The sequence below is a fragment of the Chroicocephalus ridibundus genome, chromosome 9 (assembly GCF_963924245.1).
Source record: "Chroicocephalus ridibundus chromosome 9, bChrRid1.1, whole genome shotgun sequence".
NCBI lineage: Eukaryota > Metazoa > Chordata > Aves > Charadriiformes > Laridae > Chroicocephalus > Chroicocephalus ridibundus.
The window spans coordinates 6,073,299-6,095,336 of NC_086292.1; the positions used below are offsets into that span (position 1 = coordinate 6,073,299).

A 22,038-nucleotide genomic window follows, 5' to 3' on the forward strand; every position below is an offset into this window, starting at 1 on the left:
AGGAATCCGATGGTTTTCCGAGTTCCTGCTGTAGTAATTAGCTTGATCAGCTGATGCAAATCAGTTTCTGTTTGCAACCAGCCTTATTTAATGGGATCCGCTCAGTATTTGCCTCCTGAAGTTTTCACACGGATCAGTCTTCCCCGTTTCAGATGTGAAAGGCAACCGGGGCAGGGAATGGTTTCTCCTGCCCCGGCACGGGACCCAGCTCAGCGCCCGCCAGCAATTTCTCGGCTTCATTTCTCACGCGCGAGTTGACGTCGTTTCCAGAAACAAAGGGGCTTAAGCTCCGAAAACCCATCTCCTCTGGCGACGGATTATGTCGTTAGATCATTCCAGTCGTTTAGAGGAGCGTTTGGATAACCAAATTTACACAATTTAGCCCTTGGTGTCGGTGGGTTCAGAAGGAGAGCCCCTCCGCTGCGGCCCATTTTGAATATGCAAAGCAGCCGCGCACAAGGAGATTCATTCTGTAAAGCGTAAACTGAAAAAGCAATGCCAGTTCTCATCCGTTTCTGGCTGACATTTAATGGGCTATTCATTTGCCCCAGTGTCCCCAGCAGCAGCAACAACCGCCTCTTCAACCTCCCATAACTCACCGCGAGCACCTTTCCCAGGAGCCAAACCAGGGGTCCAGGCGCTTTGGTGGGATTTAACCCTCCCGATCCCCCTGGAAGCATGGTCCTTGTCTGTCCGGCAGTTAACGAGCCCTCGGAGCAGGGTTTCCCCGATAGCTGTGTCCCGAAGGATGCTGATGGCATTAGCGGTGGTGAAGGCGTTGGGACAGCAGCCTGTCCCGAGCTGCTCGATGCCGCATCCCCGGTGCCGACTCCAGGAGCCCTTGGATGGCACCATGTCTTCCAGCACCGACTGATAACCCCAAAGGGACAGGTAACCCCCAAACCTCCATCCTCAGACCTGATCCTTCCAGGGGTGCAGAAGCCCAAACCCTCTTCAAACCACTGTGACAGGGGCCCCGGGACCAGGCTCGCGCAGGGCAGACGCTAAGCCTACGTGAGCTTTGCCGAGGGGAAAAACCCCTCCGGCAGAAGGGAAAAGGGGATGTCCGGATGGGGATGGGGCTGCGGGGAGGGAGCAGGGCAAGGAGCTGCCTCTGGGAAGGGAGCGTGTGCTTGACGCAGCCAGCCGCCCTGCAAGACCACGGCTCTCCCCACCAGCCACACTGCTCTCCTCTTATTATTATTCCCCCCCCCCCCCCTTTTCTCCAATTTATCTTTTTGACACGTTCAATGATGCTCCTGCAGACTGAAAACAATAGAGACAGAGTTTCAGCCAAGGCAATTTCGGAGCCGAATCAGAAGCTGAAATAACCTGGGCACCGAGCAGCTCAGCAAAGGCAACTCGGCGAGGCTTGGGGGGGGGACGACAGCGGCGGGGGTGCCCTGTCCCCCTCCGCAGCTCCGACCGCCTAGGGGCTGGCCGGTATGGGGGATCTCGATCTCCCCGGCTCCCCTACCATCCCCTTGTGGCCCAGGCAGCATCTCGTTTCCCCCCTCCCGTGGATGCAAGCCCCCTCCCCACTGCAAAGCCAGCCCGCACGGCCGCAGCTAAATACCTGCTTGCCCGGCACACCGGCTCCGTGCTCTGCATAGCAAGCACCGGCTTTCGCTTTCCTGACCTTCCAGCCCTGCAGAGCAACTAAAACCTTCCAGACAGAGATATTTCTCTATCCCTACAGATGCTACTCTGCTGCTACGTGAAGGAGCCGGGAGGGATAGATGGACAGACAGACAGACAGGGGAGAGGTGGATGGTGAGCTGATTTCTGCCGAGCGAATATCTTAGATGAACTTTAACGAGGAACAAGACACAATCCTCAGCGTGATTCAGCCTGGAAACAAATGCTGCTTCCCAGCCCCGCCACCGGCACCGGCGCATCCCCATCGCTCAGCCGCCATCCCAGGAGGGAGCAGCCCACGGCTGCCACCCCAGCACCCACCCCAAATGTATTTCACGGCCAGGACAGGTAGAATCAGGCAGTTCCTGAGACGCAAACAGGCTCTGAGTGCCGAAAAGCAGCCGGGCAAAACAGGGCTTGATGCTCTGCAGGATGAGCTGTGCGTGGCTGACACGTTGCTGGGTCTCTCACAGCCCTCCTGAAAGCAGCTGTCAGAGCCTGTCTTGTTCCAGCTCCCTGCCCCTCCAGACACGCCGGTAATCCTGCTTCACCGTGCGCATTCACGGTGTGTTCCTCTCCGAGAGTGAAAGGGTTTGAGCGCCGGGAGCCTCACTGCTCTTGGAAAGCATCAAGAACACCCAGCAGAGCAGAGCAATGGAAGGCACGGGACTGCAAGCGTGCCCTTGGGCTGGTCCATGATGGCACCTTGTGCCCCAGAGCTCCTGCCAGGGGGACAGTGTCCTGCCCAGGACACTGCTCACATCCTGGGTCAAGTTCAGGGGGCCGGGGAAGGCAGCAGTATGTCCTTCTGCTCCTGCGTTTTACATGGGAAACTCCACATCCAGCTCCAGAACTAACTGTGGGGCTGGGCTGCACCCGCCTAAAGCGCCTTCTCTGGGCAAGCCCCACATGAGCATCTCTAGCTCCTTCCTTCCTAAAGCGGGTCCCTGAGCCTGGCAGGGGTCGGCGGCCACCGCAGCCCCCAGGAGCCGATGCCATCCCCACCCGCTCCCCAGGCAGGGCTCTGTGAGTGCCGTACGCTGCGGCAGCCGCCGCTCACCCAAACCGGTACAAAACCCCTCGCCGGGGCTGGGCTGGGGCAATGCTCCGCTCCTGCCACAGCCCTGAATCTTCTAAGGGAGATGCTCGGCACCACTCCTCAGACCAGGGGGATGTCAAACCCCGCTCCTCTCTGCACTGCCCCCAGCCGGCTCCATCTCTGGGGGATACAGCAGGGCTGAGCATCTTCCTGAGGACGCGCAAATAAAACCACAGCCCTTCTCACTCCTTACACACCGAGGGAAAGAGTTACCCACGCCGCCTGTTTACGATAAACGCCGTAGTGCGGAAGCCAAAGAGCGACAGCTCTGAAGATGGCGTGTCAGCTCCGGCTGTCCCGGGAGGACGTGTCAAACTGTCACACAGCATTAGCTGCAACACGTTACCGCACGGCGCCCTGCAACCCACACCACCACGGGGCTGCAGCACCCCTGCTACGGCGCGTGGGAGTGCTGCCTCCTCTCTGTTACCTCTCTGGGCACCCCCTAGCCAAGGGGCACCGGCCACCGCTTCTGTCACCTGGCCCCTTGCATCCCTTCTGCATCAGGATGCCCATGGTCTGCTGCCCACGGGCTTTTCCCTGGCCGATGGGATTAGGCTGAAATGACCAACTGGCTGCCAGTGGAGCACCTGGAGCTGGGGCTGGCATGGGGTGACCGGGGGCCGCAGTTGTGGGTACAACAGGGGGATGATGGAGGTCCTGTGTGACAGCCCTGGGCCACCTCATACCCTCTAGAAACACATCCCCAGTGAGGAAGCTGGTGATGGCATGGAGAACTCGATATGGGCAAGACACCTCCCCAGCCCCGGTGAGGTTGGCCGAGTCCCCTAGGAGCCAGCCTCGCTCCCCATCCCCTCCCTTGCCACACACTGTCTGCCCCTGTCTGTCCCCCTTTGCTTTCACCAAGGGGGACCGAAACAAACCCATTCTGTGTCAGGTCGAACCTGCTGCTGGGGAGTGGTTGAGCCTCGGAGGAGAGGTGGCACAGCCCAGCACAGCTCCCCAAACTGCCATGGCTGTTCACATTGGCCGCGTTCGCATCCGGAGAGCATCGCCGAGCCAGGATCTACGCTGCTCCTCATCTGCAAGCGAAACCACTGCCTGTGGTCTCCACAGCTGTCACCTTGGCACTTTTGGTGAATGACAATTTGTAGCCGCTGGCAGAAACACATCAGATGACTTTGTCCTGAGTCACAAGGAGCGGGAGGCAGAGCTGAAGCTTGGCCGCGGGAGCTCGCCGCCCCTTCCTCTGCCTCTGCTCAGGACGATGCTCTGAGGCAGCGACTGGCTCCGGGCAGCTTTGAGGCCGGGGTTAAGCATCGCTGGCTGTTTGGGCACCAGCTGGGCCATGGATAACACAAGGGGCAGCTGCAGTCCTGCGAGGCCAGGCCAGGAACGCCTCTCCCTGACACTCCTAGTTTGGCCCAGAGCATCTAAATCACCTCCCAGAGACATGGACAAGGAGCCACCAGCCCCCGCCGCCTCCTCGGCGAGCTCCGGGTGCAGCTTCTCCCATTTCCTACTTCACTGTCCAGATTAAAATCCTTCTGCTAGCCTATAAAAAAGGTAATCAAAATGACAACAACAACAACAACAATCAAATGCTCTCAGCAGCTGAGCCAGTTGGTCCTTAACACCGCCTGGCTGCCAGCAGCTTATTGTCACGGGGAGACGGGAGCTATCAGCTCTGTCCTGGGGCTAGGATGGACATCCATCTGGGAAAGCTGCAGGGGGAAGGAGGGCTCATGGGCTTCCTGTGCTCGTGCACAAACCACAAAACCACTTACCCTCGTTGCAATTAAAAAGGAGGAGAGACAAAACCCTCCGACCCAGAGCATCTGCAGATCCTGGAGCCGGCGCCCACGGCAGAGGAAGGAGGAGCAGATCCTCCTGGAGGCATGGCTCCCCGCCAGCCCGTCTGCGCTCTGGGGATGGATTACACGGCAGCGCTTTCGGTAACGACAGGTGGTACCACAAACGTGCAGGAGAGAGATGAGACGCTCCCAAGTCCTTGGTCACCTTCTTACAGCCCCACCAGTCCTGCTGCTGCAGACGCAGCGGTCGAGGTGTATCGGAGGCTACGGGCAACATCGGGCTCAGGGTCCAGGGGCAGTTTCCAAATATCGCCTGGGGTCACTGAGGCAGAGACTCAGCGTTATTGACCGAGAGGTGCTTCCCAGTCTCCTCGGAGCTCTGGCTGGGGGTTTACACCCTGTGCGGGACTGGGAGATGGGGGACTTGTCTGTCCCAGCTCCTTGACGGACAGGCGGGAGCAGGGCTCCGCAGCCAGATCCCACGGGGACTGGGAGACCCCCAGGTGTTGTACCCGGCCTTTGCTCTTCATGCCAAGCAGAGCGATTCCCGGGGAAGCGCCGACGCTTGGGTTAAAAACCTGCTGCCTTCTCCGCAGAGGAGCCTGCCGGAGCTGTGGTTTGCAGATGTGAAGTTCAAGCCGTTTCCAGAAGGACCCTCTGTCGCACAAGCGCCAGGTGAAGGAGGAAATGAGGAGACGCTGTCATCTCCAGCCAGCCGGGGGAGACGGACCTTCCCCACATGCCACTGCCTCTCTGGCCAGGTGCCAGCGTGATTCCTCCCGACCAGAGAACGCCCCGGCCTTGCTTTATCGGTCCTGTAAAACCCACGCGCAGCGGCTCGCACGCGCCAGCATCCCTGCTGACACCTCATTTGCAAGAGTATTGCCAGGGGCAGGTAAACACAGGCGAGTTATTAGTACCAGCCTTAGCGGAGGCTATCGAACTTGGACCTCATCCTGCCTGAAAGGGTAGCAGGGGAAGGCACTGCCATAAAGAGAGCTCCTCGGAAGAGCCGAGCCGGAGCAAACCCCAGCATCTTCCTCTTACAGAGCCAAGGGATGGGAGGTGAGACTGGAGCATCCAGCATCCAGCTTCTCTCCCACAGCCACAAGGTCTTTCTCCCTCCCTGGAGGAACCCAGAGCACCGGGATGTCCACAGCTCCCTGAGGAACACTCCCTTTCCTCGCTCAGCTCAGGCCTGGGTCCCCCCTGGGACCAGAGGATTTTGACTGAGGAAAGCACTTTTTTTTAACAAAAAACACAGCGTTTTATTGCCTTTAAGCATCAGGGAGGCACAGGCTGTGCTGTCTTGGCTGTGATCATGCAGACCCCCAGGTCGACAGCTACAGCTAACGGGGGGGGACGCTGCTCGCAAGGTCTGCTCTCTGTGTCCTCACCCCAGGCAGGACCAGGTATCTAACGCCTTCTCAGAAACGTCTCACTAATCAGCAGGGTTACAGCAGGAGCAGACCCAAGGCTCCTCTGCTCGAGTTCTCTGTACAGCCCGTGAAAAGAGGAGTCTCACGAGACCTGCTCGGAGGTGATGCGGCAGCAGCCAGGAGGAGAATTACCAGCTGCTCCACGCACGGAATACAATTCCCATTAAAGGGAGAGGAAAAAAAAAAAAAAAAGCAAAGCACAAAAACCAACCAAGCACCGAACCAGTTCAAAGCGTCCTCTGTCTAACCTGAAGAAAGGATCCTCTGCCAGCGAGAGCCCACAGCCTGGGAGATGCTCCCAGCGCAGCCTCCCCACGTCCCACCACCCACCCTGCTCGGGAGATGGTCCGTGGGGGTCCACGGGGTCCCTGAGGCAAGGCGTTGGGTGCAAAGTGCTTTGAAGCCCTACCTCGTGGAAGGAATCAAAAGTGGGGGGTCTGCAGGGAGCAGGCTGAACACTGCCACAGCATCCCAGCGCCCCGGGCTCACCCAGACCTGGGTTTGGCTGCCTGGGGGTGGGGGGGACAGTCCGACAGAGCCGGGTGCTGGGGCCAGGTGAGGGCTGCCAGGAGGGGAGGGCACGGACCCCCTCCCAGCCAAGCCCCCCGCAGCCAGCCCCCGTGGCCAGACCACCTCTGCAGGGAGAAGGACCAGGAGAGGAGCCACGAGGGGTTGTTAACCGGGCATCCCGCTAATGGGAAAGGGAATTAAGGGCTTCCCAGAGAGACCGGCACCGGGATCCGGATTTAACCGCCTCATTCCTTGGGGATTGCAAAGACAATGTAAACTCCCAGGGGATTAAACCTGAAGAGGCTATCAAACTAGCAAGGAGAGAGGAGAGGCCAGCACCATAGGAGGGACGGCGATTACAGAATTACCTGCCAGCCTTTAGGAAGATAAATGACACGAGATTTTATAGAGATAGACTGAGACTTAATACAGTCGGGGGGAGACGATCGGTGCCGGGGCAGGAGCAGCCTCCGCTATCTGGCTGACGGCAGCGCCGAAGCAAGGCCTGGAGGGTAAAGCAGGCAAAAAAGAGGAGCGGAGTTTGCAGGGCAGAGCGACGCCGGCGCAGGGGAGCAGGGATAGGCACAGCATCCTTCTCCTGCCCGGAGAAGGATGGGAGGACCGCGCAGCTCGGCACGCACCATGCGAGAAGCCTCAGCCCCTGCTTAGCAGTCAGGTCAGGCAGCACCAACGCCGCCTGGGTGCCTGGAAGAGGACGCGCTGTTTTTTTCCTCTTGCAGCCGGCAAGCACAGGGATGGTTTAACCTCTGCACCATGGGCCAGGCTGGTTTCTGCATCCCTGCCTGTCCCAGCCCCATCCCGGAACCTGCGGATAGCACGCGTGGGCTTCCCGAGAGCAAGACGCAGAAATAATTCAAGACCAGAACAGGCTCTGCTTCCCCACGCTTCACGGGCAGCAGCAAACCCAAGAGCCAGCTTGCCATCCTTGCTGAGAGCCGGCTGCCTGCCTCTCCTTCTGCGGGGCTGTGGATGGCTGAGCCCTCGGAGCTGGGCATTTCCCTTGCTGTCCGCCACATCCCAGCCGGCAAGCAGCCGCCTCCTCACAGCCTTTCCAACCTTTCCCAACGCTGGGCAAGACCAGGCTTTGCTGCTTCCTGCTCCAAGGCAAGCTGCCCGGTTTGCCACCCCAGGCGCGGGGGTCCTGCCCCCCAGCCGGATGCTTCCCAGTGGAGGGGACACACACGGCACACCCTACCCAGACCCCGGGGACAAGGACCCAGGCTCCCTGTTCAGCCATTGCCGTTCGGAGACATCTCCTCGGTCTCTTGGAAACGCTGCTGCGTGGGAGCTGCCGCTCGGGGAGTGAGTCACGCTGCTGGGTGGGCAGGGGCGGCACATGCGGGCACGCCAGCCACCGGCCACCGCTCCTCTGGGTGCCATGCCACGGTGGCATGGGGCAGAAAACCAGGTGTCCCCATGGAATGGCATCTCCCGCAGTGGGGTGACAGCCTCTCGCCCCGCTCTGCTGCTCCGGCAGCTGGCTAAAGCGCCGCAAAGCGTTTCCCAGAGGCTGCTTTTCCATGCCACGGCATCAGGGAGAGAGGGAGCAGCCCTGGGAAGGCAGCTCCTGCAGAGATGGAGACCCCGTGCCCCACTGCATGGACACACACGCTGTGAGAAAATCCTCCCTCCCCAGCTCAGAGGCTCTGGGGATAAGGGGAAACTGAGGCACGGGGTGAGGGAGGGGCTTGCAGCAGGAGTTCACTGATGGTGCAGAAGTCCACGGTCAAAAGGCTCCCCTGAGCCTCCTCGCCCCAGGGGAGGCATCCTCCGAGCCACAGGGCAGCAGCCCAGCCACCCTCCTTTGGGGACCACCTCCTCACCTGGCCTCAAAGATAGCACAAGCTCCCCAAAAACCGATGGGATGATAAACACTTCTTCTGAAAGGGAGCAATTACCACAAAATACAGATTATGCAAATACCTTTGTTACAAAAACAACGCTCCCTGAATGCTGAGTAGGAAAGAAAAGAGCCACAAGAACGAAAATTCATTTAGCCAAGAGCTGCATCGCTTCTCTGTAAAGCACCGAGATGTGGAGTGGGGCTTCCTTGGGCAGAGGGGCTTTAGGAGGCCACCACAGCCCACGGACCATCACACCAGGGACAGCGCTCGACATTTCCCCTCCCTCCCAAAGCACTCCAGAGCTGTTACTATCCCTGCCCTTGGAAGAATGAGGAAACCGAGGCGCAGGAGAAGGCACTTGGCCACTGAGACCCTGGTTGCGGAGGCAGAGAAGAGGTTGAGGTGCTGCTGCGGGAGGAGTCAGACTCACCGGAGTCAGACTTGCCGGAGTCGGCTTCTCGTGGAGCAAAGGCATTGAGAGAGGCAACAAGAAGAGCATGGGGTTGAGGAAAAAAACCCATGTGGGCCACTCGGGATGGGCTGGGAGGGCAGAAGCCACCATGGCAGGCAAGGAGGCTGGATAGGGATGGCCAACAGGGGACCTGTGAGTCCTGATTCACCAGGCAGGGACTGCCCTGCCTCGGCACACGCTCCCTGGCATGGCGGCATGGTGTTCCCATGTACCGCAGGCACTGCCGCACCGGCCCGGCAGCCCAGCATCCTCTCCCGGCAGGAGCAAGTCCTCACTGTGAGTGTCACCGGTGACCCCCTCCCGCTGCCATCACTGTCCGGCCAGAGATGGTGGAGCATCTTCTCCGGCGCTCCAGGGCAGGTGGGGGGACCTGGATTTTGCAAAGTCCACTTTGTGGACTTTGCAAAATCCAGGTCCCCCCACCTGCCCTGGAGCGCCGGAGAAGATGCTGGACCGCAGTAGATGTCCAGCCCCCAGCTTGGCCACTCCTGATGGCCTGGCTGATCCCGACGCGTTGGACTCCGTGCCATAAGACAGCTTTTTGTACTCCTGTGGGAAGACCCTGCCTTTCCTCCTCTCGTCACAACCCCTCTTTTGGGCACTTTTCCAGCACAGCCTGTTTGCGAACAGCCTGGTGCAACCGTCGCACACGTAGGTGGTGCCACGTGTAGACCGGTGGCTTGCCCAGAAGGCACGTGGCTCCTCCGGCTGCTGCCCCAACCGATGGCTGCTCCGGGAACTCAAGCAGCAGGACGGAGCCCAACCCAAACCAGCATCGGGAAGAGCTTCATAGTCAGCCGAGCCTTGTCCGTTTCCAGGGTGAAACGCCTGCCTGAGGACCAGGACTTTGCCTCCTTGGACCATGACAGCAGCTGCCTCTTCAAATCCATCTCTGTAATTTGACTGCCTCAATGATATTTCCAGAATCCAGGAGTTTCTTCCCACGCCCGGGGAGAGATGGGTCTCACCCCAAGCTCCTCCACGAGCCCCTGCCAAGCTGCTCAGTCCCTTCCCAACCCTGCCTTGCCCTCGGGCAGGTCTCCTCCACCACAGAAAGCCATGTTTGGCCTCTCTGCACTCCTGCGATGCCAGTGTTTGCTCACAACAACGTATGTGTTGGATTTGCTTTTGATCAGCAAAAATTCGCCTCCTCCTGATCTCCCCCCCATCCTGAGCTCACACTATCTCAGGAGAGACAGAAAGTTAAATTCGTGGACAAGGTGAGAAAAGCCAGATGCCTCCTGCTATGTACAACCACAGCAAACAGCGCAGGCACTTTTCAGATCCCCTGTGACACCAGTAATCCCATCTGCTACCAATACACCTCCTGACTTCTCTCTATTAGCCCTAAATCTCTTACTCTTTCCCAAAATCAAGCATCCTGTGCTCTGCTGGGGGAGCAAGGGGCTTGCTGGAGCTGCCAGTCCACCCAGCAGGACTAACCTCAGTTTCTACCCGCTTCAGGTGGAACAAGCCCGGCGTCGATGTCTACACGATGCTGGGGACCAAGGGACCGGGTGACAGCACCCGGTCTATCCTCCCTCCTATCCAGCACCCCGCTCCTGCCTGCTTCATCATCCCGTGGGCTGCTCCACCACCTTCTCTCCCCCCAGCAACCCCGCCAGGCCACCCCCAGCACCCCAGCCCCACTGCTGTGGCATCCCTGCATCCAATTTGAGGAGTTGCTGAGCTTTTATCTTAACACGGAGCCTTAACGTACCAACTGTGGGCAGCTGGAGGCAAGGGATGGTGGCAGATCCGATCCGCTGCACGGCTTCACACCAGAGATGGCTTGTGGAGGAGTGTGCAAGTCTGTCTGGTGGCATCGGAGTTCCTGCCTTCAGCGCGGACAAGGCGGACTTGTTCCCGGCTGCCTGCCGCCTCCCAGCCCCACTGACTCACTCTGCCAAAGAAAAGGCTTAGCTTTGGGGACCAGAGCTCACATCCCGGTGAGCCCCACCATGGTGTCTCTCCTCCCTCGGGCTCAGGCCCCTGGGAGCTCAGAAGACCTGGAAAAGGCCCTGCTGATGCTGTTGGCCTCTCACACTGATGCCAGCTGGCCGCAGGGAAGCATCCCAGCAACCCTCCCCATGCTTTTGCTGATGGGGATGCAGGCAGAGACCCTGCAGTGCCTCCTCCTATGAACACGGCAGTGCTACAGGGGGTTTCTGAGACAGCAAACCCCCCCAGGCTGCCCACACACCACCCATCTCCGCGGGCCAACAAGCTGCAGCCTGTATTTTTGCTGCCCTCAGGAAAAACAGCTCAGGCATCCAGGCAGTAAGATCCCCCTGGGCTATATCTGAACTTTTCCAGGCACCATCACAGAATCAGAGAATCATAGGATGGTTCAGGTTGGAAGGGACCTTAAAGACCATCCGGTTCCAACCCCCTGCCCTGGGCAGGGATACCTCCCACCAGACCAGGTTGCTCAAAGCCTCATCCAGCCTGGCCTTGAACGCCTCCAGGGATGGGGCATCCACAACCTCCCTGGGCAACCTGTTCCAGTGCCTCACCACCCTCACAGGAAAGAATTTCTTCTTGATATCCAGTGTAAATTTCCCCTCTTTCAGTTTGAGGCCATTACCCCGTGTCCTATCATTACACTCCCTGATCCAGAGTCCCTCCCCATCTCTCCTGTAGCCCCCTTTAGGTACTGGAAGGGGCTCTAATGTCTCCCCGGAGCTTTCTCTTCTCCAGGCTGAACAATCCCAACTCTCTCAGCCTGTCCTCACAGCAGAGGGGCTCCAGTGCTCTGATCATCTTTATGGCCCTCGGCTGGACGTGTTCCAACAGGTCCATGTCCTTCTTGTGTTGAGGACTCCAGAGCTGGACACAGTACTCCAGGTGGGGGTCTCACGAGAGCGGAGTAGAGGGGCAGCCTCTGGAGATGTTTGGGGATTTTTGCTACCAGCCCACTTAGAGACACCCATCACTCATTGGACAAAGAGCTGCTACATCACTCCCGGTCCCTGGCCAGAGCGCAGTGCTGGGATCTCTGCCCCTGGGATGGGAGAGGCTTGCATGGGGCTGGAGAGCAGCCAGCCCTGGTAGGTACCACCCAGACACCATCTCAGGTCATCCTCAGGGAGACCTGGGTCCAACCCCAGCAGTTGGGAGGAGGGATGTGACAGCCGAGGAGGGCTGGTTGTACGCGCTGATGGCAGCACGCTCCTGCCGACCTCCTGGCCCACCTCCCACCAGCACCGCATCAGCCTCCCAGGGCAGCGGCAGGAGGAGCATTCCCAGCTCGTGCTTGTAAAGGAACGGGGGGAGCAACCTCCAAACCGCTGCCTGCGGAGGGACAGATTGCTTCCAGTGCCTGCAGACAGCGCCTTCCCACTGCTCTCTCCACCCAAACACAGCACCCGCCAACCCACGGTCTTCACATGAACAAGCCCCTCCATTGTAGCCCAAAGTCAACGGGAGCAGCAACAACAAAGATGAAGAGAAGGGGACGGACGCTCAAAGGTGGCTGCAGACAGCGACGTAAGCAGGACACAAGGGAGCACTGACACAGTGGAAATAGAGAGAGGCAGAGCAAGGAAATAGGACCCAAAAGAAGCAGTTAAGCCTCCAGAGAGGAGACGTGTGGCAGGGCATGGACCGAGGCTCATATCCACAGAGGGAGATGGACCCGCTTCATCCACCCAGTGCCTTCTCCCACCTCTCACTATAGACTGTGTCACAGCCAGGCAACGCCAGGGATCAGATCTGCTCAAAAAAGGTCCCAGAGCTGGACGGAGGCCCAAGACACAAGTTCTTTGGGGCAGGAACAAGATTTTTGGCATCCTCTGCATCTGTCCCAGCGCCCAGCTGAAGAGCTGGTGGGACAGCAGTGTCCTGTCCCCAGCACTCGCAGGAGCAGGCTGGGAAGCAGAGCTGCCCGCGGTCATGCCGGGCTCCGTAGGCATTTCATCCGAGACATCCCTCCGGATTCATTAAAGCACTTAAGATATGAGTGATGGCAGAAGGATATTGGCTCCATCACATCGGCTGCCCTTCCCGCATCCTTTCCAGCACTGCTCCTTTTAATAACTCCAGTTAATATTACATGCCTCTACCAAGAGTCCTTTTAGACCAGCAGCCTCCGAGTTGCTTGGAAACTGTGCGCTGCGGCGACCGAAAGCTGCCGTCGGGAGGGCTGGATGCCAGCCCGCTTCCCGGGGCTGCCAGCGCTGGGAACCCGGCGGGACAACCACCATCCCCTTTCCTGGCATGAGCTGGGAGCCGGAGGAAGCAGAGATGGGATGGGAGCAGCTCCGACAGGCACCGGGGGACGAAAGAGCCGGGAAAGGCTGGGGGAGCCGCGGGGCTTGTCGAAGGACTCTGAGATCCCACGGCTGCGTTTTGTAAATGTTCCCGGCCGGAGGGTGAGGGCAAGTTTCCAGACCAACACTCATGGAAAATGCGCTCGCAAGATTTATTTGGCCAAATCTGGACATCGAGTTCCATCATTAAGAAGGGAGAGAGAGGGTTTTGCTTTATGGGCAAGGCTGGTTGCGGCCTTGGGGGTGAAGTCATTTACCGACACCTCCGTAATACTCTATGAATAATTAGGTACCTCTTCCAATTTATGGCTTGCCATAAAATGCTGCTACAGTTTTGGAGACACTACTTCTTTTTTTTTTTTTTTTATTTTACACTGTAGCAGTGACAAAAAGCATATTTTATTGCAGGAATGGCAGCGTAAGTATATTTATCCATTGGCCAGGATTCTGTGGTATACTTCCCTCTCTAATGGCTGTACAAACATATATACATCCCAGATTTATACCCAGATTTTTCCATACTTTGCTTTTTAATTTACATAATATGTGAAATTTTCTATATAAAATGGAGAAGAGCACCGAGCCGTTCCTGCCAACCCGCCCGCCTGAATCCAGCGCTCCCCCGTCTCACACCGCTCCCGTTCCCCCGCCGTGACGGTGCTCCGGGGATCCCGCAACTGCCTTTGGGATCCCACCTTTTAGCTCGGCGTTGACGGGAAGAGGGAAGGACGAGGAGGAGGTGGGCGAGGACCCCAGGGCCAGCTCAGCATGGAAACCCCCGAGAGAAGAAACGTGAGGGGAGCAGGTTCTGCCAACGCCGGTGAAATACATCTCCAACGCCATCCCAACTGACACCATCCTCCATCGCCCTGGTGAAGCATTGCCTTTTTTTTTTTTTTTTTAAAATATTGTGGAATTAGAAGTCTGATTGATATGAATATGTAACAACGCTGCTTTATTAATAGCAGCTGCATTATCAGTTCGCTCCCTGCTATTGGCAGGAGATCTGGGACAATATGTGGTTTGAAAACTAAAGAGAAACCCAACACCCGCAAAGGCGGCGGCAGCAGCGAGATAATTCCATGCCTTTTCCCGGTGAACCGCCCAGGCCAACGCAACCGCGACGGTCACCGATGCATCGCCATCGCTCCTTCTGCCCGGTGGCGAGAGCGGGCATTGGGACGGTTCCATTGCGTGGTCAGTCCCGAGCACACCACGCAGCCATCTGCAGAAGGATTTGCAGCCAGGGCCCCCAGCAAAGGCAGGGGACACCCCCTCCAAGCTGGAGAGCACCACGGCCAGCTTTAACCTCTGCAAATTGAGGTCATTCGGCACAGAGCATCACGCAAATCTCCCCGGCATGGGTAATAAACTCCCTTCGTAGTTCGCTTTCCTTACTCTCCCCACCACTGCCACCCCGGAGGCTTAAATGAAAACAAGATTACAAAGGAGATTAGATTGGACATATTTCTGGTGTGCTATTTTAGCTGTAAATTATGCCAGCTTCATAAAACCCCAACTGTTCTTTCCCGAGATCCCTGCATAGATTGGCTTGCTAAGATCAGGCAACTGGGCAGGCATTGTCTGGAAAAACGCTTACGGGGTCCAAACGGTAGCAAGATGCTACAGTGCTGTGTGTATATATATATATACATACACGCACACATATATATACGCACGTACACACAGGCATGCCAGCACCCAAGAAATTCCCACGCCCATTGATTAAGTAAATAGACGGACACACACAGGTCTTCCATGACCTTATCCGCCGGGCTTTGGCGATCTGACCCTACGGATCATCTGTGCCATTTTGGCTGCCCGTGCCAACCAGCCGGTGCTTTCCTCAGCCATAGCTAGTCCCAGGAGAGAGCAGAGCATCAGGCAGCGTGGTCCGAGGCAAGGCTGGACGCAGGGTATGGGACACAGCCACGCTGTGTCACCCTGCAAGGCTCGCCGCTGTGGTAGCCGCAGGGTTGCCAGCCCCGGGCACGGCTGGGGAGCGGGGCTCTGCGGCACCAAGGCAAAGCGGCCACAGCCCGAACTTCGCTACGGCAAAACCAGGCGAGAGGTTTTGCCATTCCTCTCACGAGCACCACTGCACCTTGGCTGCGCTCCACGACCCTGGAGGACAGAGCAAGCCAGGCTCCCGGCGCACGCTGCTGCTTCGGGGAGAGTCGAGCGGCGCTGCCCCAAACGAAAAAACACAACAGCTCAAGTGACACCCAGCTCCCGTCCCCAGCCCCTCTCCTGCAGTGCCAGCAACACGCGCCACCCCCCCGGCGAGGGGCTGCCTCCACGCCGTGCTGCCGGCGCTACCAAGGCGTGCGCAGCGCAGGCAGCTAGGCAACGGGGACCTCGAGCCCAGCGCCACCACGCAAGGACTCTGCCACCTCCCAGGGACAAGAGCCACCCTGAGCCCCGAGGAGACGGAGCCCCCACGGCCCACCAGGAGCCCTTCTCCGCCCGCTCCCCGTTACCTGGAGGGAGAGGGCTGAAGAGCGGCAGCAGACTTTGCCTTTCCCCCGAGGAAACACAGCAGGGAGCCGTCTCCCCTCTCACACTCCCACGGCTTCACCTGCTCGGAGCTGAGCCAGGTCCCACCGCGCTTTCCGCACGCGTCGGCTGGCAGCCCGGCACAAAGCGGCATGAAGGAAAAACCTCCCGGGCAGGATGGGTCCAGCCCGTCTCATCCATCCTCTGCTCCAACCAGCCCCGCCGGGCAAGGCCACAGCGGACTTGGCTTTGCACATCCATCCCAAGTCTCCCACGCGAAGAATCCCTCCAGGGTCAGTGACCTTTGGGGAGAACACGCAGTTTGTGGGCAGACATCTGCGCGTCTTCTCCTCAGGAAGGATACAGCATCCTACCTGCAAACGAAGAGGCAAGGCAAGCTGCATCGCAACGTCACGTATTCAGAAGACAGGGGCTGAAGCTCAAGGGTGGCCAAGGCAGCACAATAATGACGGACAGACCCTGGGGTGCCTCATCTTGCTCTCCGACGGGGAGCTGCACCTCCCTCACGTGGACACACACGCGTGTCCCCACCTGCGATAAGCCATCTCCACGTTACATTGTGACTTTCACCACCGGGACCTGGCACGGGGCTTGTCTGCATGTGTACGTATCTATCAATACAAAACCAGGCTTCCTAGGCAATCAATAACGCTATTTAAGAGATAAATCTCACTATTGACTGGCTGCTGAGGCCAGCTCCTGATTAATTTAAAGGAGAGAGAGAGAGAACGGCGAGGGAGCTCAGAAGTGTCCTCAACGTCAGTAAGCACCAGCCCTGCGTGCTCGGGCTGTGCAGGGGGGACGGATTGGGCTGGGGATGGATTGGACCGTCTGTCTCAGGTCACAAGAGGACAGGGCTGTGCAGGGACCCATCTTCTAAGAGGGATGCAACCCCACCTCCATGACCCGAGGCCGGAGCCCCTCCAAACCCAGCAGGGACCACAAGGTACGGCTAGGCAGAGACATGCTGATTTTCACCCAGCTGAGGATCTGTGCACCCTTGGGGAAGAAACGGCCCATCTGTGAACGCGTGTGAGCACTCACAGTGCCGGCCACAAACAAAAAACGGACATTGTGTCCCCCGAGTCCAGCTGTGGCTGTGCCAAATTTGCAGCTCCTCTGCCGCCCCGCACCCAGCCTTGGTGTTTTGATCATCAATTCGAGTGGATGGGGCTTGTTGCTTGGCCCAGCCCTCAAAGGTGGCTCCTGGCCACCATGTCTCTGTCCTGGATGCAGAGGAAGTCTCTGCTGTGGTGCATGTAGGACCTCCTCCAAGCCACCTCTGTCCCTCTGTTTTCGGGAAAGGACAAGTCCCACCAGACCAGGTCAGAGCAGGGGATGAGCAGAGCTCACCCAGCCTCGCAGGGGAAGGCTGTGAAGGAGCCATCCCTCTCTGCCCTGTGGAGGAGAGCCACCCCTTACAAGCATTCAAGGGAGAATGACAGAAGGGACAGCACTGCGAAACCCAAAGGACAGTACTGCCACGCCAACAGATGCCACTGCTTTGTCCAGAGATAATATTCAGCCAGATCAGAGATTTCCAGCCCTACAAGCCGCAAGGATCTGAGCAGATTCCCAGCGGGAATCACAGAAGAAGAAAGACTCTGTTTTAGGTAGGCTGGATCAATTGGAAAAAGACGTGTCCTTCAACAACCCAGGGCACCTTCCAGCCTGCAGTGCCCGAGGCTGACACTTCCCTGCACGACTTGAGGATGGATAGTGCCACATTTCCTTCCACATTCCCAAGCGTTTCTCCTTGGCTGATGCGGATCCGCGTCTCTGTCCCCTAATTGCAAAGCTGGAGCAACCCAACAGCACAGGTGCTGTGGATGGGTGCTGGATGGGAAGGAGCACGTCCAAACAAGCCCCGCTCTGCCCCATTACACCAGCTCATCTCCCACCTCCCAGACACCACCCAGCGATGCCACAGCTGAGTTCTGGGAGGGGAAGGTGGCATGGAAAAGCATCTCATCCCCGGGAGATGTGGGCCACTTTCTGCCCCACGGCAGGAGAGAGGGCAGCAGTCCCGCTGCCCCAGGACCCAACAACGGTGGGGGACTCATTTGGTGGAAGATCCCCCCTCGATGTGAGCCTTCTTCCAGCCAGGCTGGAGGCTCCTCAGGGCAGCAGCCGACTCCACCATTACATAAACACTTTTTTCACTACAGAAACGTGGTGCCCGTGGGCTGGAGCTGCCCTGGGAAATGACACCGAACTCACGGGTGCGACTCAGGAGAGGGGGCTCGCTGCTGATTTCAGTGGAGGCGGGGGGGGAAAGGACCGATGCTAAGGCAGAGCTGAGGACTTGAGGCTTTGTCCTTCAGTGCCAGGGAGCGGCCGCCACGCAAACCGTGAAAGCATCTTCCCTGGGTATCGCTGGGCTGCGACCGGAGGCAAAATCCCGGCTCTGCAGATCTGCGGGCACATCCCAGAGCCCGGCCTCCCGCTCGCCACCACCGTGCAGGTCAGCTCCCACGAGTGCCGGCAGCGAAGCAAAACACGAAGGCGGCTGGGGCAAACAACACCTTATCTCCCGACTGCTTCCTTCTCCCGCGCCAGACTGGGCTTTATGCTTTCAGGCGTCAGTTCAAAGCTTGAACTAGCTTACTTCAAGACAGAAATGAGCTCCAGGGCTCGCTACGAGCACACCGTTGTTCACTGCAAGCATCAGGCCACCCTCCTGCCTCAGGAAGCTTGAGGCCAACAGGTCCCTGTCCCCCCTAACTCGTCGGGTGGCTCCTCTTCCCCTCCCCAGCCTTCTCTCCAGCACGCTGCTCCTTGGCTTACAGAGAGCGGGACCAAGCCTGAGCCCCTTTCAGCTGCATCCCCAGCGTGCTCCCCCCATCTGCCACTGTACAAAGAGGATGTGGTTTTGCATCTGCTCCACAGACCCTTTTTAATACACGATCCCAATCCCCCTGCGCCGGGAAGGCCTCCCAGGAAGCCGAGAGCCAGCTGCTGTCAGCCAGTGGCATTGGCGGCCAGGACGGGATCGGGGACTTCACGATGGGACAAGCCGCAACAGCCGGGGATGCTGCAAGGACAGCCCTTGGTGCCAGCGGTGCCGAAGCCCTGGGAAGAGGCAGACACGCTCCGACCGTGGGATGCCAGTGGCTCGGTGCCATCCCCTCTGGAGCACCAGGTCAGCAGCACCCCAGGCTCCTTTCACAGCTGGGTCCCGCAGCGATTGCCCACAACGACGCTGAAACTGGGGCTTCGAAGCGGTGCTGCAGCACAAACGGCGGCTGTTGCCATGCCAATCAAGCGGGCAGTCGGCACGCTGAACTGCCAAACCAGGAGAGCAGCCACGCTAAGCAGAGATGGACCCACGCCAGGGTGCCCCGGGGAGGGGGGGAAGCTGTTTTCCCCCCTTGGGCTCCTGCGGCAGCATCCCACAGCCCGAGGAGCTCAGCTCGGCCGATGCCCTCGGCGAGCACCAGGCTCTTCTGGGCGCAGGCGGCCCCTGAGCCCGCTCCCCACCCCATCCTGCACCCTCGCTCCCCAGCTCCAGCCGGCAGCTGTGTACAGACACCAGCGCCGGCTCGTCCCCGCTGCTGGAAGGAGGCAGACGGCGTGTCAGCAAATGCAAGAGAAAGTTCGGCATCGCCGGGGGGTGAGCATGGCAGCAGGTCCTCAGCGAGCAGCCAGAGAAGCTCAAAGGCACAGGGAGAGGACACTGTCTGGGCAGGCGATGACCGGAGGGGACGTCAAAGCACTCCCTTCTTAAAAAAAAAAAAAAAAAAATCATAAAAAAAAAAAAAAGAAAAACAGCACGGTTTTTTGCTCACTGCTCAAGTGCGGTGTGAACTCCTCGCTGCAGGACGACATGGATGCCAGCAGCTCACACAGGGGCAAGGATGAGCATAGACGGCTGCTAAGCAGAGGGAAGCTGCCTGCCCGGGTCTCTGCCCAGAATGGAGGCAGCGCCAGCCTCCGGCCTCCACCCAGAAACCAGCCACAGGCTCAGCCTCCCCTGGGCCTGACCCAGACCCGCTCTTGCTCTCGAGGCAGTCTCGTGCCCAGCGAGGCGCTCACACGCATGAACACACAACCCAGCCCGCCCCGGCGCATCCTCCACCTTTCCCTTGTAGACATGGGGAAACTGAGGCACGGGGAGATGGAAGGCAGCACACAGCTCACTGTTTGTCACGAGAGAAGAGAAAAATGCAAATGTTTTCAAATCAAAAAGCAAACCACATCTCTCTACCAGTCCTACTGCCGATAAGGAAGAAAACTCATCCCATCAAAATCGCTCTAGAACGGGGAAATGAGGAAAAAATCCCAAACAAGGCTCAAGCTAGGAGCCAAGTGTGTTCGTTTCTGTTCTTTCAGCTCAACCATCCACGATCCATGACGGCGATTGCCACAATACCGGACTAACACCAAGAACATCGCCACCCGGGAGAGTGCCAAGGTGACCTGGGGGGCAACGACAGAGCTCTCTGCCCTGCACCCCACTTTCTCTGCGCAGCCTTGCCCTGCCCGCGGACCCTGGGATGGGGAAAGCCACCTCAGGGGACAGCAGTGCTCCGCAGCACTGATCCGATTCAGACCATGCGAGCCCCTCAAACCAGAGTCCTCCTCCCATGCATCATGGCGCGTAATCGTCCGGGGGCCGCCGAGGCTGCGACAGCGAGATGGGACAGCGGGACAGCCGGGGAGGGGACACCCCATCACCACCCTGGCACCTGCAGAAGGCCACACGCATGTCTCCATCTGACCCTGCCACCCGGGCTCTGGCAGGAGGACGAGGCAGAGCCCTGCTCCGGCACCTCCACGCCACCGGCGGCTTCTGGGCACCCAGAGCCCGGGGGGCTGAACATCCCTCCGGACAAGGCGTGGGAAACAGGGAACCGCCTGGCCTTTTGGGTGTCAGAAAGTGCCGGCAGGAGACGGGACAGGCCTCCCGCCTTCTCGCAATCACCTTGCTCCAGCCGGCGCATCCCCGGGGGGTGGGGGGGAAGGATGCCACCCAACTCCCGCGAACCGGCAGCGCCCCAGCCGGCGCGCAAGACCCGACGGCTCCCCCCCCCCGCCCCCCCGCCTCCCCCGGGACAAGGGCTCACCTGGGTTCCGCCGCCGCCGCTCCCTCCGTGTCCCCCCCCTTTTCTCCCGCAGGCTCAGGCGGGCGGCGCGGCGGGCGGTGCGGCGCGGCGGGCGGGCAGGGCAGGGCACCCGCAGCCCCCCGCCGCCGCCGCCCCCATGGCCCCCCGGCCGCTCTCAGCGCTCAGCCGGGGCCCGCCGCCTCCGTCCCGCACCGCCCGCCCCCGCCATGCCGGCCCGGTGCTCCCCGTTTTTCCCCCCCCCCCCGCCCCCCGGCCGGCCGGCGGCGGCGGGCGATGTGCGCGGCTCTGCGGGGCGAGGGCGGGCGGCGGCGGCGGCGCGGGGCGGGGCACGGGGCGGGCGGAGGCGGGAGGACACCCCCCACCCCCCCCCCCCAGCCGGTGGGGGGGATGCGGGGGTCCGGCCGCCTCCGCCCGTCCCGCGTGGGGAACGAGCGGGCATCCCCCCCTCCTCCCCTCCGGGCGCGGCTGGACGGTCACCTCCGGTGGGTACCGAAGGGCCGGGGCTCCATCAGCGGGCACCGGAGGAGCTCCATCCCCAGCCGAAGCGTCTCTCCGGGCCCTCCTGCTGGGTGCCCCCCCCCCCCCCCCGCCTTCCCTCCAGCCCCGCACCGCTGGAGACAGCCCAGGCAGGCCTGCGGACACCGCAAAACCTCCGCTCTGCTCCCCTTCTCCTTCCGAGCGGCCGGGGTGCCCGTCCCTCCCCCGCCGGGTGCCGAAACACCGGCCCAGGCACCCGCCTGCCGCCGCCGGGCTCCTTCCCCAACCACCAGCCGGTTTCTGGGCCACCCGCTCCCCCTGCAAGCCCTTCCGCATGTGGCACCTTTCCTTGAATGCCACTTGCCATTTTCTCATCTGCTCACTCAACATCATGAGACCCTCCTGCAGCGCTCCATTAGCTTTTCTTTCCTTCTTTTAATTACCTTTAGGCATTACGTATGGTGTGTAAACATTGACACCTTACTCTTCATCCTCTTTTCCACAACGCACGGGATTGCCTGCTCGCCCATCCATAGGTAACTCCATGGTAACCTCCCTCCCAATCTGAAAAAAAAAAAAAAAAAAAAAAAAATCAACAAAAGCTCTTAAGGAAACTACATTATCAATGCATAAAAGGAGGTTTGTGTGCACTTCTTATTAAAAGATTGGGAAACGAGGGTTGGGAGGGAGGTTACCATGGATTTGAGGAATTCAAGTACGTTATTAAGCTGGCTAACATCCTCAAGGAAGAATGTTAATAGATTTGCAAGCCACGAAAATCTGACTGACTTCCATTATATCATCTTCCAAATCTCCCCGTTCTACTCTTTATCAGAGCTTCGAGCAACTCATCTGCTCTGTACAGACGTTGGGCTTGTCTATAGTTGCCTGGCTCTAAGCTTTTACACA

The 22,038-nt window shown here is 59.2% G+C and overlaps 1 protein-coding gene across 3 annotated transcripts in view; it reads right to left on the reverse strand.

The window, feature by feature from the left end:
• FRMPD3 (FERM and PDZ domain containing 3) overlaps positions 1-21,683 on the reverse strand; it is a 61,657-nt gene extending 39,974 nt beyond the window's left edge. For 2 of the 3 annotated variants that reach the window (XM_063345820.1, XM_063345819.1), the window contains exon 1: positions 20,653-20,873. The gene's annotated coding sequence lies outside the window, so the exon portion shown is untranslated. Of the gene's footprint in view, positions 1-20,652; positions 20,874-21,572 lie in introns of those variants that run through there. The other variant, XM_063345821.1, reaches the window with a different exon arrangement.
• Between the last annotated feature and the right edge of the window lie 355 nt (positions 21,684-22,038).